Source organism: Lipotes vexillifer, unplaced genomic scaffold, assembly GCF_000442215.2.
Source record: "Lipotes vexillifer unplaced genomic scaffold, Lipotes_vexillifer_v1.1 scaffold459, whole genome shotgun sequence".
In the NCBI taxonomy this organism is placed as follows: domain Eukaryota; kingdom Metazoa; phylum Chordata; class Mammalia; order Artiodactyla; family Lipotidae; genus Lipotes; species Lipotes vexillifer.
This window is the reverse complement of record NW_006769874.1, coordinates 786,392-798,450: the sequence shown is the minus strand read 5'-3', so window position 1 is coordinate 798,450 and position 12,059 is coordinate 786,392. Positions and strand designations below refer to the sequence as shown.

The 12,059-nt window shown below is 48.6% G+C and overlaps 1 protein-coding gene across 3 annotated transcripts in view; it reads left to right on the top strand.

Moving 5' to 3' along the window:
• The window catches only part of RPS6KA2 (ribosomal protein S6 kinase A2), a 369,352-nt gene that overhangs the window by 286,500 nt on the left and 70,793 nt on the right, over positions 1-12,059 (top strand). The gene's annotated exons all lie outside the window — the stretch shown is intronic.

The window sequence follows — 12,059 nt, the reverse complement described above, 5'->3', positions numbered from 1 at the left end:
GCACTGCACAGCATGCTGGGCCACGAGGGGCTGCACAGGAGCAGAGTGGGTTGCAGGGACTGTGAGATTCAGGCTTTGTAGTAACAAGAGGGTGGGGTGGCCCCTGGTTCCAGGGAAGATGTGATGGGCTTGTTTGAATAGTTCTGTGGGCTGGCAGGGAACTGGACATGTTAGGTTAAAGACCAGATGGGGTACAGCTGGTCTGCCTTATAGGGATCCAGCAGGGTGGGGAGCCTTTCCTGCTAGGTGGGGGGCATATCTGTCAAGGGCAGGGGAACTCGTGGTTAAGCCTTTGGGGCCCATGAAACTCAGATGTCAAGGCAGCTCTTGAATTTTTAGGTCTTATATCACAATGTCCTCAGCACCTACATGCAGGGGACAGTATAAAAAATACGTCATTCTCTGCCTTCAAGTCACTTACTGTCTAGCTGGTAAATAAGATATATTTTGAACCACATAGAACCAATAATATAGAACAATAAATGCATAGACCAAATATATATAGACCTAAAATTTTAGATACAAAGGAAGAAAGAGTTCTTCCACATGAGGCCGTTCAAAAAGGATTTAGAGGGCTTCCCTGGTGGTGCAGTGGTTGAGAGTCTGCCTGCCGATGCAGGGGACGCGGGTTCGTGCCCCGGTCCGGGAAGATCCCACATGCCGCGGAGCGGCTGGGCCCGTGAGCCATGGCCGCTGAGCCTGCGCGTTCGTAGCCGGTGCTCCGCCACGGGAGAGGCCACAACAGTGAGAGGCCCGCATACCGCAAAAAAAAAAAAAAAAAAAAAAAGGATTTAGAAGGTGAGCGAGACAATTCTTAAAGGGTGGGTAAATATTTCTATAGAAAACAGCAATCAAGTTGACATTGTCAGCACAACCCATGAAAGAAAATACAAAAACTGCCCACTTTGGCCAGACTGGAGCCTACATCAGAATCACCTACGTGTGTTTGGGGAAAGTTGTTAAAAATAGATCCCAGGGCCCCACTTCTGGCCTACTGGATTGTAATCTCTTGGGGCAGAGCCTAGAATTTGAGTTTTCTAACAAACTGTCCCAGTAATTCTTCTGTACACAAAAGTTTTGGGTTCTATGATATAGTTTTGGTTTTATAGTTTATTGTTGACACTGGAGTTTTTAATTCAACAACATAATTTAAACCGTGCTATTTATAGTGAACGTTTTTTTATTGTAGCTATAATAATATTTCTAAAATTGTTTGTCGATTGATCGTGGCCAAATTGTCCAAGATCCTCATAATAATATAATTTTAAAGAATTGTTCGTTAAAAGATGTATAAGAAGCAAAGCAGGTTTTGACTTTCTATCCCCAACTTTGAATAAAATAATCTCTTCACTAAACAGTAGTTCCATAACAATAGAAAATCAAATTAAACATATGTTAGTTCAGGATCATCGGACTGTCTAAAAAAGTGAACAGCTTCTCTGGCACTGCCTCAAAAGTTAAATAGAGTTACCATATGACCCAACTATTCTAGCCTAGGTATATAACCAAGAGAAGTGAAAACATACATCTACACAAAAACTTGTACATGAATGTTCATAGCAGCACTAGCTAATTCACAGTAGCCAAAAAGTGGAAAACCCCCAATATCCATGAACTCATGGATAAAGTATGGTACATCCATACAGCGGAATATTATTTGGCAATAAAAAGAAATGAAATACTGATGCATGCCACAGCCTGGAGGAACCTTAAAAACATTATGCTGGGTAAAAAGAAGCCAGTCACAAAGTTTCCCATATTGTAGGACTCCATTGATGTGAAAATCCAGAAGAGGCGAATCCACAGAGACAGAAAGTAGATGAGTGGTTGCTGGGCCCTGGGGCGTTAGGGAGACAGGGTGTGGCTTAATGACTATGGGGTTTCTTTTGCGGGTGATGAAAATGTTTTCTAATTGACTGTGGTGATGGTTGCACAACTCTGAATATTCCAAAAACCATCGAATTGTGCACGTTGGGTGGATTGAGTGGTACATGAATTATATCTCAGTAAAGCTGTTATTTTTAAAATGAACAGCTGGTACATAACATGGCCATTTGCTAAAACCCACTCTTTCATCCTCAAAGCATGGAGGTTTACTCTCTCAGACACAGAGCGGGCAGCTCCCTGTGGTTGAAGATGAGGCAGGTCGAAGCAGAAGCCATGTCAGCTCATCCTCTGACCAGATTGTTCCTGGTGAGATCCCCTGCCCGTCTCACCTTCCATCAGCACATCTGATAACCTCACCAGCACGTGCTCAGTGCCCTTAAATTTCTCCCTTTCTCCTCAAGTTGTAACTGTTCCTTCTTTCCCATCAAATACCATCTCACCCTCTCCTGCCCCCAAAGGAGGAAGAGGGAGAAGTGGGAGAGAAATTGGAACCGTGGGGGAACTTGTGTGTTCACGCTGCTCTGGAGGCGTGAGAGAGAGAGCCAGGAGCTGGGCCGGCGCCGTCCTTGTTCAGCCCGTCCGTCAGCCTCAGCCTTGACCTCTTAGCGCGTGTGCAAACACTCATCTCGGTGATCTCAGCTTCCACGGGAACGCAAGTCTCCACGTTCGTTTATGATCTGATCCAGTGTCCTTGAGAAAGTGCTCCTGATACAAGGTTACATGGATTAGGCAGGATATAAAACTGTGTTACAGAACGATAGTGATGTTGTTAAATGCACGCATGCCTCCATGTGTACAGGTAGATGCCTGTGTGTGTACGAATATTGAATATATGTCATGCTCGTAGGAAATATGCCAAAACGAAAAACACTCATAGGATTATTGGGAGCTTTTATTTTCTTCTCTGTGTTCCATATTTCAACTTTTCAACAAACATAGAACATGTTTGACTTTGTATAATATAAAGTTTTTTGTGTAATATTCCAGAACAATACGCCTGACTATGTAAAATCATTTTTACGTCGTGAGAATGGAGCCATATAAGCGTAAAACTTAGAAGCGTGAAGTCAGAAAAATTTCCCACTTCCGAGTGCTCCTTTAAAAGCCAGCTTTTGAACCAAACGTTATTTTGTATCATCTACTATTTTAGCTTGTCAAAATGGTCCATCACTAAAGAATAGATTTTTTCCCCAGAAGTGCAATCAGAGCTTATTTCCCTAAGAGAAGATACAGAAGATTTACAAAACCGTCCTTTGTGTGAGGTGGTGCTTGGACCCACGATAGGAGGACCAAGTACGTTCAGCACGGAGGCCAGGTCTCTGAGCCACGGGGGGGCCTTCTGAGCTTTCTAGACCTTCTTTTCTCCTCGCTTGTGAAAGAAGCCGGTTGTTTAGATTTGTTTTGGCTCCAACACCTCTGCATTCTGTTAGCCTGAGAGATTCGAATATTCGTAAGCCATTCTCCATCCTCAGAGCATCGGCCAGTTTGCAGGCTCATTAGTGAATCAGAAGAACGGGTTAGAAATGTGGGTGAGAGCGGCGCCCTGCAGGAGTGCAGACCAAGAACTTCAATAGTGAAATTATTTTGAAAAGGGGAAAACGGAGAGGGGGGCAGAGGACTCACGGCAATGACTGCGAACCTCCGGATGGTTTCTCAGAAACGCGATGGCTGTCCCGTGTACAGAAGGGAGTGTCGTTGTCATTTGGATTCCAAATAACTTGGCAAAAGGATAATAGTCTCTGACAGCTCTGTTTCTCCTTTAAATGGGTTTGGAGGGGTCAGGCGCCTGCCCCCGCCTTTCTTTAAAGAGGTGACACGCCATTTCTAGGGAAAATGTCAATGGCTGGAGCAGCTGACAGTGTGACGAGCAGGCAGACGTGAGCCGCCCCCAGCCTAACCCGCAGCCCCCCTCGCGAGCATAGATGGCGCTGCTTGTGCCCCCGTCGCTTAAGGACCCTTTCAGAGTGTTCAATGTGTCTGATTGACAAAGCTTCTGTATTCGTGACTCAACACTGAATTATTGCAGGTGACGGTTATACGTAAGGAATTCCAAACATAATTAATTCCAAAGGGTGATGCCCCACTTTGTGTTGTAGAGCAATTTGGTTTAAAAGACTGTCAGCGAGGGGCTTCCCCGGTGGCGCAGCGGCTGAGAGTCCGCCTGCCGATGCAGGGGACTTGGGTTCGTGCCCCGGTCCGGGAGGATCCCACGTGCCGCGGAGCGGCTGGGCCCGTGAGCCATGGCCGCTGGGCCTGCGCGTCCGGAGCCTGTGCTCCGCAACGGGAGAGGCCACAACAGTGAGAGGCCCGCGTAACGCAAAAAAAAAAAAAAGACTGTCAGCGTATTCCCAAGCATGACACCACAAGTGAAGCAAGCCTGATCTCCATCCTCTGTTTAGTGAGCTGGCAAGTGGGGACTGTCACACCCACGTTAATAAGGTGGTTCCCAGCCTTGGCCACAAGCTGGAAGGGCCTAGGACTTTCCCAAAATGCTGGGGTCACTTCAGGTCAACTCCTCGAGTCCCTGGTCTGGATGTGGTCTGGGCATGAGAATCCAGGTGTCTCTAGGGTACTGCCAGCAAGAGGACCCTGATGCAGTGGCTGGGAGCACAGACACTGGACCCTGGGACCCCATCCGGCTTAGACTCCACTGGCCGTGTCACCTTGGGGAACCTCTCCTGGCCTCTGTTTCCTCCTCCTTAGATGATGTCAGTAATAGTATCTACCTCACAGCATTGTTGATGTGAGGATTAAATCCGTCAATGCACGTGAGGTGCTGCTGGCACAAGGTTCACCGTCAGCTGTATTCATTTCTGGTCCTTTTCTCCATGAAAACTGGCATTGGAGGTGTGTTAGGACTCTTCTGGTCTAGGTTTGGCTTAGGTCTGATTAAGTGGGGGGCAGGGGGGGCGGTGAGGATGAGGGTTGAGCATTAATTACCATCTGGTTAGAAAGACTTACGTCTCTGTTCAGCCCTGGTTCCTCCAGCTACGTGAAGAGCCTGTGATCGTGTTAGTTACCAAGGATGCCTGGCACCTGCTGGGGACCACAAACGTCCACCCCAGGATGGCTCCTTGTGTAGAATTCTCATTTCAGTGAGGATTGAAACACCTCTCCACAATGTGGAGAGAGCTTCTGTATGAAATATGTCTTTGCAATGAAAATTTTCTGGTAGGACTTCATCTGTGTTCTCATGCCTAACTAATTTTTCAGTCGTTTTCCTTATAAGTCAACTTTCTAAGCCCAAAGGTAATACGTGCTCCTTTCTTTGAAGGAAGGAAGTTGTGTCCTGTTGATTCTAAAGGAAGAAAATATTATTCTGGCAAAATCTCTTTGTTTAGTAAGTAACTAATAGACCGTTAAGGTCACTTCACGGGTGTTGCTGGCCAGCTGTGTGTGGGTTACTGCCAGAGCCTGGCTGGGAGAGAAGACGGAAGTGGTCCCGAACGGTGCTTTCTGAGCCTGTCGGATTGTCCTTTGGAGCCCAGTTTCTGTCACTCCTCTATCCTTTCTTTAAGTAGAGCTCTGATTCCATCACTTGAATGTCAGCAGATACAGGAGGGAATGCGGGAGTGTGCGGGGTGACCAGGACAGAAATACATGGATTACGTTCACGCTGATTACAACATTTTGAAATAGCCCCTGGTCAGAGTTAGCCTGGTTGGTTTCAAACCTCAGAATGTGGTTTCCAGCACCATTTTATTTCCTTTTCTTTTACACCAAGATGCTTTGTTTTAAATACACTGACTTAGAAACTAAGCTTTAATCGGTGCCTTAGTTTGAACAGCTGTTATTTCCATGCTAATGCATTTATGTCATTTGATTCACGTTGGGATGATTACAGATTCCTGGGGCGGGGGAGGTAAGGCAAATTCCAAGCACATGTTTTAAGTGCCCTTATCCTCGTTTTACAAATGAGGAAACTGAGTCACAATGCAGTGAAGCCGCACACTCAGAATCACATGATTTGGAGGTGGTGGGGTCTCTATCCCGTGTTCCTCCCCTCCCAGGAGGGGGGCACCTGGGACCAGCCGTGCCCCCCACCCCCAGGGCATCATTTCCTCATCAGGAAGCCTCATCCAGCTGTCCCTGCGGTATTTACTATTCAGGGGAGCTGTTTTCCCAGTAGATGATCTAAGACAAAAAGTGACATGTAAACATCATCCTTAAGTAATAGCTCTCTGGTTTGTTGTAATACACCGGCTGTGTGCCTTGGCATCCTTTATATGTTCATTTCTACCAGAATTACATTTCTTACATTATAGAGAAAAAGTAGGAAATAAATTTTTTTTTCACTACTTGCCTCTTTAATGCCTGTAAATATGAAAGCATAATGGGCTGAAGATTTACCCACAGAAGGATTCTCTGGTAAAGAAGTTAGTTAAGTAACCATGTCCGTCTTGGTTTTTTTGTGTTTTTTTTTGTTTTTTTTTTGCGGTACGCGGGCCTCTCACTGTTGCAGCCCCTCCCGTTGCGGAGCACAGGCTCCGGACGCGCAGGCTCAGCGGCCCTGGCTCACGGGCCCAGCCGCTCCGCGGCATGTGGGATCTTCCCAGGCCGGGGCACGAACCCATGTCCCCTGCATCGGCAGGCGGACTCTCAACCACTGCGCCACCAGGGAAGCCCCAGTCTTGGTTTAAATAATCTAGTGTAGAGACAAATCTTGGGGAATTGCGCCTGATATGATCATCAATGTGGCTAACGTCTTAATTTTCATCATTCATGGTTTTCTTCCTTTTTTCTCTGAAGTGATGAGCAGTACAAAGTTTTGGTCACCAAATGTTTAGCAACACACCTTCCCACGGGAGGCCGCTCTTTGCTATGAATTAGACCTTTGAAGGTTCAAAGATATTGTGTGAAGGTGGATTTTTATTCTGCATCCAGGAGACCACTTGGGATATAACTGCAGACCTGGCAGGTTTTTGTGGACAGAGGCAGGAGGCAGTAAGTGTGGTCACTCAGCCGGGCAGAGCCTGAGTTCTTCACCAGCCTGGTGTCCGGCTCCAGTTAAAAGGCTCAGGCCTCCCCGTGACCGCGGCTGCCTGCACATGCATGGCTGCGTGCAGCGCGTGCGGTCCCACGCCCCGCGGTCCCTGAGAGATGTCGCAGCCCCGTCCACAGCGACCCTGGGCTTTTCTAAGGTGTACCTCCTACCTGGCTATCTCTCATCTTCACCGTGACCGATGGGACTTGTTTTTACCTCACGCTTCATTTTCTTTTCAAATACAGTCTCTATATAGTAGAATATAACGTAATGTAACGTAATGTAACACGATATGACATGATATATAATGTAGCGTAAAAGTAATGTGTATTGATGGAGGTCATTTAAAAACAGGCAAATACAGGCAATGGTGTCCAACTCTAACGAGAGGATTTCGGGCCCAGCCTCGTTGCAGGTGGAGCTCATCTCCTAAGTAAATCCATCCTCCAAAGTAGGTTAATTATTCGTACCAGGGATTCTTATGCAGCTTGCAGTTGCCACATACTTCAAGATCAGTTTCATGAGCGTTTCCCGACTGGCTCTAGGTGATCCGTATGGACCATTTTTCTGAGAGTTGTGGTGACTCACAGAGGGTGGGGATGCAGGAACTCCCAGGAGGCCTCAAGGCTCAAATCCGCTCAGGGCGCCAAGCCGTCGGCTGGCTGGCAAAAGGTACCTGTGTGCATTGTGGTTTGTCACTTGCCAGAGACTTCAAAGGGCTACGGATGTTGAGACCTTTTGTTAGGCCACAAGGGGCGTTAGCCAACTTTTTAACTCCACAAGTCCAGAACAGGCCACGTGGTTGAGGAAAGAAAATCAACAGGGTAGCATGGTCTGCACCTTCAGTTCCACAGGCGCACCTGGGAGCAGGTGCCCCTGAAGTTGTCTGATGGAGAGGGGGGCGTGGAAGCCTTGGGGACGTGGGCCCGATCCGAAAAATGGGGGGGGGGGGTTTCCAGAAAGCAGCTCTGGTTTTGTGCTGTGTGTCACGTCCAGCAGGGTAATCCCACAGTGGGCTTCATCCTCTACTTTCCTGGGAAGGAAAGTGTGCCCTTCAGGTAGGACGAATTTACAGGCACTCCCGCCTTCATGTCAGCCCCAGGGGCAGCCCCGGGCCCGGAAGGCTGAAGGACACGGGAAGGTCACAGCTGGCACCTGGAGCTGCAGGTTACCGCACAGAGCAAAGCAACCATGGAAAGCACGTCACTCTAATCCTTCGCATCGCGGGTCAGCCACAAGTACAGGGTTGATGGGATGTATAAAAGATTTTAATTTATCACCGATGTCTACGGTTTATTAGTGAATCTCAAAATAGTCTAGGACATTTGGGTTTTTCCATCTATATGGTCAAGCCCCGCTCGATTCCAGACTCACATGTTTCATGCCAGAGAGTAAATATCCCAAGGAGGCAGTGGCCTGGCTCCAGACCCTGCGCCCGTCCAGAACACCCAGCGGCAGATTACTGGGGACGTTTCGCCTCAGGCTGGCGCGTCTCACCATTTCTGTAACTGGTTGGCACGGTAGCAATGGAAGGATGTAGGAAGCATCTCTCTGGGCTTTTTTTTTTTTTTTTTTTTAATGCATCTGAGTCTTGGGACTCAAAATCCCTTGGAATCCTTAGCCTCCAGAGGCAGCTTGAACTGCTCAGCATCAGAAATGAAGCACTTGGTCTCATGTCGGTTTTCTTTCTTGGTGGAGGGACCACTCTGCAGCTGCCCGTCAGATGGCTGAGGCACCGTTCAGGGCCTTTCCCTCCATCCCTGGTGGCCCGAGTGACTGCCACCACCCAGAGCGGGCGGTGGTGAGGTCGGGTGCCGGTTCAGCCCGGCAAAGCCAGAACTTGCAGACCCGGAGATGCCCAGTCACCTTTGCAGAGCTGGCCTCACGCCTGCTGTTTCACATCTGAAGGGCATTGCCTGTGTGACAGCTGTCCTTCCGCATCGCGTTAGCTTGGCCCCGGTCACTTCCCCCGTTGGCCATCTGCAGTGATAAAATCCTGCCCCTGCATGAACACAGCCTCTTTCCCTTTTCCTGCCACCTTGGACCCAGTATGCTTGTGTTTCAGCAGTTTATGCCCCGGGGGTCAGTCTTACCAAACATGTTTGTGAAAGCATCTTCCCCAAACCGATGTGTCTTATCTGTGCTCCATTAGGTTCTCTGTTGGGGCTGGAGTCTTGGTTTCTCCTCTGTTACTTTTAGACAGAATAAGAGTGTTTAGATAGTGTGTGTATTTAGGCTCCTGGCCCTTTCTCTGTTTGTTTCAGATAATCTCTGAATTTTTTGTCTGCCTTTTAATTTTATGACCTTTTGGATGGGAAATCTGTTTGGTAACTCAGTCTATCACTCTCTCCTATGTTATTTCTTCCATTGCTTTTATTTAAAAAAAAAGATTCCCCCCCAGACATCAGATGAGTATTCATCTTTGTTACCATTTTTACAGCTTGTTTTTTTTTTAACACTTACCTCTTTAATCGATCTTGGATTTATTGTGTAAAATGTAGGGAAGAAATACATATTTATTTTACCCCTATAACTGGACAGCCCCTTGGAAATTTGAATGTAAGCATCTTTTTCTAATTTTGTCACCAGGCTTATTATGGCCTTTGCTTTCCATTACAAGTACTACCTTCAGATATGTAAGTAACACTAAGCAGTGTTCCTCATTCCAAAGAGGTCTGAACTCAATGATAATAACGTCAATCCCATTTAGAGGATTTTTAGATTTTCTTAACCAAAGTCAAAGAGTGAGCTTTGCAAGGAGATGGCAAGACGGGGGTAGGAACACAGTGTTCCAGTCCGCTGCCACCTGCTTCACCAGATCACGTCACGGGGGTGGGAGTGGGCCAGGGCTTCTCCCCAGAGGAGGACGTGCCTGCGGGGTGGCAGTACGTGGGGGTGACAGAAGACTGTCTCCCGCGGGCCCTTCTCAGCCGGATCCGCTCTCTGAGGCAAAGGACGCAGGAGCCTGAGATGCGTCGGATGAGGTCCCCACCGTGAGGAGCCCATGGGTCCGCACAGCAGCTGCTCAGGGAGGCGCCTTGTCAGCCAGGGCTGGGAGGGGCGGCCCCAGGCCCCCTGTCACTGATGCATCCCCCCTTCCTTCCTGTGGCCCTGTCCCACCCAAGGTCTCCTTCTCAGCCTGCGCACGTGCTTGGAGAGACGTCTTTCGGATCCCACTGCTTACGTGGGATCCCTTTCTTCCTTCAGCGTCCTTAGCTGGCATCCTCTGCGTCTTTTATTGAATGAATGGGTTTCAGCTTTTGCTTCCGTTGACTCTCCTGAAACCCTTTCTCTGCTGTTCTCCCTGGCAGAGCCACTGGAACCTGTAACTCGGAATAGACAGGAAATGGAGAGATTCCTTGTACCGTCTGCCTGGGAATTGTCTGCTTCTTCCCCCTTTGTTCATTCTCCTAAGTGGCGGACGTGCTGGGGTGTCCACGGCAAGAACTACCAAGGGATGACCTTGTGTTGGGAACGTGTCCTGATGGAGCCGCACAGATGCCGCCATAAAACCTCTCTGGTGTAGCTGCAGTCGTGTTCAATAACAGACCCTCTTATTTTTACCTATACCAGAAACTAGTTTTTTAAAGAATGAATAGATGAAATGTGTTTTAGTTAAGAAGCATATCAAAACTTCTTAAAACGACACCAAAAAAAGCCACCCAGAGACACCGACCTCTCCTCGGGTCTTGCCCAGCAACCCCAGCACACACCCGGGTGTCTCGCCTCCCTCCAGGGGGGTGAACGCGGTCATGGCTGCGTCCCCAGCGGAGGAGCTGCTGCCCTTCCGGGGCCCCTGAGGGTGGCACTCATGGAGACTTCCCCGGGTCCCCGGCCCCCACTCCCCCGGGAACACAGCCCTCGGGAGGCTCCCCTGCTTCCCTCTTCACACTGTGGCCCCCAGACTCCCGCTTGCCCGGGCAGCTCTGCGTCCTGTGTGCCAGCGCTCGGCCCTTCCAGCGTCTCAGGGCGGTTCGGGGCCACTGCGGTCATAGGGGTCTGTATCGGACCGGGCACAGCCAAGCATCAGAGCAGAGAGAAAGCTGAGGGACAAGCCCTTGACTCCTATCATGCAGTGAAGCCTACTCCACATACTAGGCAGCAAAGGGACCCCAGCACAGGCGTGGCCTGGGCTGTGGGACCAGCACCGTCGTGCTCACACGCTACCCGTTGTTCTCGTCATGACCCCGTGAGGCAGGTACCATCTTCACCCCAGATTACAGAGGAGGAAGCTGAACGGAGCCACCCGTGCGCTGGGAGAGACGGGGCCCGGCTGTGTGTGCTCCAGGCCGCGGGCCCCGGGCTCTCAGCCACAGACCCCCCGGGAAGGTGAGCGGCCAGGGTGCCAAGCAGAGGTGGACCCCAGGGATCCTGAGCTCCTGAGTGTGAGAGAGGAAACCGGTCATGGAGCAAAACGCAGGAGACTGTCCTGGGGCCCAGGGACAGGAAGGACTTCTGTTCTCTTTAATTGTGATAAAATATGCATAATAGGCTATCCATCATTTTAAGCATTTGTAAGTGGTGTTGGTAAATACATTTGCAATATTGTGTAACCATCACCGCTGTCTCTACCCCAGACTTAACTCATCATCCCATGCAGAAGCTCTGTCCCCACTGAACAATTCCCCACTTCCCTCCTCCAGCCCCTGGCACCTACCCTTCTACTTTCTGTCTCTATGAATTTGACTTCTCCAGGGACCTCATATAAGTAGAATTATATGGTATTTGTCCTTTTCTGTCTGGCTTAGTGTGCTTGGTGTAGTGTTTTTAAGGTTTATCCCTGCTGTAGTGTGTGTCAGAATTTTATTTTTTAGGGCTGAGTGATAGTTCATTGCGTGGACAAACTCCCTTTTGCTTATTCAGGCATCCATCAGTGGACCCTTGGGTTGCTGCCATATTTTTGCTATTGTGAGTAATACTGCTGTGAATGTGGTTGTCCAGTATCTGTTGGAATTCCTATTTTCAGTTCTTTGGGGAATGGAATTGCTGGGTCATATGGTATTTCTGTGTTTAACTTTGTGAGGAACTGCCAAACTGTTTTCTACAGTGGCTGCCCCATTTTACATTCCCACCAAAGTCCTTCCCATAACATCCGCACGCTTGTTATTTTCCATTTTTTGTGGGTTATTTTTTTTATTATTATAGCCATCCTTTGGGAAGGACTTTTTTTTTTTTTTTTTTTTTTTTT